Below are 4,397 nucleotides of genomic sequence, written 5' to 3' on the forward strand. Positions count from 1 at the left end.
GTCATAACTGAGACAAGACCCCAGCTTTTAAACTTCTTTAGTTTTATTTGATTATTTTCTACTATTCTGACTTGGGTGACTTTGGGTGAGCCATTTTGCCCCTCTGAGCTTCACTTCCCTCTTAGGGCTGTTATGAAGAAAAGTGGTTTAAAGATACCTAGCATAATATGTGGCATGTATTAGTAATCAATAAATGTTACTTCTCTTTTCTATACCACATTGCCTCTGTTGTAAACTGAACTAGGTGGGATTTGAGGAATTTTAATCTGTGAACATGGGCTTCCCTTGTGACTCAGTGGTAAATAATCTTCCAGCAGTGTAGAAGCCACAGGGAACACAGGTTCGATCCCTGGGTCAGGAAGGTCCCCTGGAGGACATGGCAACCCACTCCAATATTCTTGCCTGGAGAATCCCATGGACAGAGGAGCATGGCAGGCTATAGTCCATGGGGTGGCAAAGAGCTGAACATGACTGAAGCAACTTAACACACACTCAACCTGTGAACCCAATGAATTTCTATGGTTTTGTTAAGTGCCCACAAGACTAATGTGGGATACGTTGTCCTGCACACATGAAATACCAAATTCCACCTTGACTATGACAAAAATATCCTTATTTTCCCTACTCCTGCCCTATCTTTGGAGAGACTGCTTTTGTAATTCCCATCATCTTAAAGGTTCTGGAAATGGGAAACCAAAAATGTTTTTCCTCCTATCTTCTATCTGCCACTGTAATGGAAGGGACATTTCAGAAACCACTTACCCAGTGTAATCTCCCTACCTAGAAGTCTCATGAAATTTTATTTTGTATACTTAATACCATTTGTGCACCCCATTTCTCCTACATCCCCCTTATGAGTTTCCTATTTAATATACCATACTTGGAAAAGAATACTGGTTTATTCTGAGCAGTTTCTTCTGAACTCAGTCATTGATTTTTGGAACAGAGAAAAACCATCTGCCACCTTGCTACAACTACGCTTTGAGGGGACAAGGTCCTCAATGAGGCTAAACATTGTTCCTGCTGCCGTAACAGATGCCTTCCAAGTGACATTAAGGACACTGCAGTAAGCAAAAGAAGCTTCTGTGTATTTTTTACAAACTGGCTATTCATCCTTCTGTTATTTCAGGGGCCCTTGGACTTAACTCTGAAGTACTGTGTGAGAAGGAAGACGGAGTCTATCGATAAGAGATTCTGTTTCGATATAGAAACAAATGAAAGGTAAGGATGTGAACTGGCAGCATCCCATGTGCCAGTTTCTGAGCCTGGGTAGGTATTTTATTTTCATCTGTCATCTCTTTTTGATAAAAATGAGCAAAACTATTCATGACACCATTTTATTGGCTCTTTTGGCTGCCCCTCCCAGAGATCCCTGTTAGAGCTGGACCAGAGCTGGTTCTCTCTATTCAAGGTTCAGTCAGCTTTGCCTTACTTGCTGTAGGCAGAAGTTACTCCTAGGATTTAATTTGCTATGATATATGCAAAAGGTCAGTATTTGGTGATGCTGCAAAAGAACAGGATAACAAAACTCATTCTTTTTTATCCCAATATACAAGAACAAATTAATTGAAACACATATTTAAGGGAACGTAGATTGGATGGAGGGTGGTAGTTCTACTGGGGATGCTTTTTTTCCCCATTTGGTACAAATGATGTGGACTTTTCCTACCTTGCAGATATTTATGTAAAGTGTAAATAGTTTAATTATCAACTTTCTGATTTCAGCAAAGCTTGCAATCTTTGGACTTGGTTGCATTTGTTCCTATCCAATTCTCTCTTTTTGTCTTTTCAACCTGGACAATTTATTGGTAGGGAACTTTAACTTTTACTTTTGAATTTTAAAATGAGAGCATTTGGAGTAACTTTGGAAAGAGACATTTTATGTAGTTGGGAAGTTGATCCACAATTTAGTGAGTATATGTGTTTCTATATTTTATTTCCATCTATTATTCCTATGTATTTGGCATTAAGTATTATAATAGAATTTAACAAAAGATCAGATTGCTAGAAAGGAACTTGGTTGAATTACAATATCATATGAGCAAAACTATCAGTGACTAGAATCATATAGATCAGATTAAGAAAATAAGGCATTTTTTTTGGTCTTGGTATAAGTAGCTATTAGTTCCCTTTCCCATTTTAAATTTATGTATGTGAATCTATATGCTCTCTTTGTTAAGAATGGATGGTCCCAGTCAAAGATGGCTGTAATAGTAAACAGTGTTAGTGAAAATCATGAGGCTGTCACTCATTTCCACCCCACAACTTTGAGCTCAGTAGGGAGGGGAAAGCAACTGTTGGCTGTGGCTTCCTTTTTATGAACCTTTAGTGTCTTTGGGTCTGCTGAATTAATGCACTTAAATAAAGTTAAAGTTTTTCTGTGTCTAATTCCATTCTGATTCAGTTTTCAGCTTAAATTTGCAAGCCACCTACAAGTATTATTCTCATAGACTCAAAGCATTTGCAAACAGTTTGGCCCTGAGGTTGAGGGCAAGGATCTGCATCTAGTGCTATGTATGGCTCATAGTAGATACTGAATCTGGTATTCATTTTTAAAATTTTCCCCTACCCAAGAATACTGGGGAATTCTGAAGCTAGAACTCAGGATTAAAGTTTTGATATAGCTATGATTTTACTTACCACATATTGGGCATTTAAAAAATATTCCTCCACTGAACTCCGCCCTTATTTTACAGGTGAGGAGACGGGGACTTGTATATGTTTAATTGCCTTGCCTAATCAAAGTCACATAGTGGCAAGATTGAGCTCAAACTCTGGTCTGTAGGTCTCTAAACCCCATGTTCTTTTCAATTTTATTCCATTGTCTATTATAAGCAGAATAAATATGTTGTGAGATAGAGGGTCAAATATAATAATGCACAGATGCTGAGGTGCCTCTGTGTGTGTGGAGTTTTCTGAGTAATATGATGTCCGCATCTGCTTTCCTGGCTGGTCAATCTGATATAAGGGGCAGAGGCAGGCCTCGCAGTAGACATCAGGCACCTGTACTCATGTTCCCTGCTGAATTGAACAGATGGCTCTTTGAATCCCCTTTTCTATTTCTGGGATAGAGGATAACTTTTTTTTTATTGTTCCTACCAATATTTGAAGCCACAGTCTCATAGCTCATCAGAACTTGAAGGACATTATAGTAATAATAATAACATTGATGATGACAATGACAGCAACAACTGCTAACATTCACTGAGTACCTCTATGTGCTAGGCACCATTCTCAACCTTTATTTTATTGTTTTTCTTTGCTTTTTTAATTATTTATTTTAATTGGAGTCTAATTGCTTTACAATATTGTGGTGGTTTTTGCCATACATCGACATGAATCAGCCAGGGTGTACATGTGTTCCCCCCATCCTGAAGCGCCCTCCAACCTCCCTCCCCAACCCATCCCTCTGGGTTGTCCCAGAGCACTGGCTTTGAGTGCCCTGCTTCATGCATCAAACCTGTACTGGTCATCTATTTTACATATGGTAATATACATGTTTCAATGTTATTCTCTCAAATCATCCCACCCTCGCCTTCTCTCACAGAGTCCAAAAGTCTGTTCTTTACATTTGTGTCTCTTTTGCTATCTTCCATATAGGGTTATCATTACCATCTTTCTAAATTCCATATATATGCATTAATATACTGCATTGGTGTTTCTCTTTCTGACTTACTTCACTCTGTATAATAGGATCCATTTTCATCCACCTCGTTTTAAATGCATAATTTCCTTTAGTCTTCATCACAGTCACATGAAGTGGGCAGTGTTTCTATCCCAATCTCACAAAGACCAGGAGACAGAGAGAAGTTAAGCACTTAGATTATACAACTAGTAAATGTTAGAGCTAGGATCCAAATCCAGGTATACTAATTGCCAAGCCCACATTCTTAACCACTGAACTCTACTGCAAATATGTTATATATGCCTTTTTGTTTTAGAGGAGTGACTGAGACCTCAGGGTGGGCACAGGATTTGTCTAAAATCATGATGGAAAAGCCTGGCCTAGAAGTCAGTACTCTTTCTACTTTGTCATTTTGTTCTTAACAACATTGTTCTTTGAATTTGACTTTTAGTAGCACCAGAGAATCTCCAAATGCTTCCTGAATAGTCACTTATTTATTCTTTCAGCTTCTCTGTATGATCAAGGAAGGATACATACCAGCTTTCTGATTTCCTAAATAGGAAAAATGTGTCTGTAATAGGTTTAACTTCGTATCTAGTCTGCAGCATCTGCTTTATGTTTTTTGCCCATTTTCTTGCTTTCCTTCTTTCTAGCTTCAGGATCCATCTGGGTAATTATTTTTACAGAGATTTGTAGACTTTCTAGCCCCATAAGATATGTCTAAAAGGTTGGATATTTCTTAGAGAAAGGTAAACTTGAAAAGAGTCCAGTA

The 4,397-nt window shown here is 38.2% G+C and overlaps 1 long non-coding RNA gene across 1 annotated transcript in view; it reads left to right on the top strand.

Moving 5' to 3' along the window:
• The first annotated feature begins 447 nt into the window (after positions 1-447).
• Positions 448-4,397, top strand: part of LOC104983042 — an 8,321-nt gene continuing 4,371 nt past the window's right edge. The window contains exon 1 of the long non-coding RNA XR_824587.1: positions 448-1,221. This is a non-coding gene — a long non-coding RNA (uncharacterized LOC104983042). The remainder of the gene's footprint in view (positions 1,222-4,397) is intronic.

This window comes from Bison bison, unplaced genomic scaffold (genome assembly GCF_000754665.1).
Source record: "Bison bison bison isolate TAMUID 2011002044 unplaced genomic scaffold, Bison_UMD1.0 scf7180017861068, whole genome shotgun sequence".
In the NCBI taxonomy this organism is placed as follows: domain Eukaryota; kingdom Metazoa; phylum Chordata; class Mammalia; order Artiodactyla; family Bovidae; genus Bison; species Bison bison.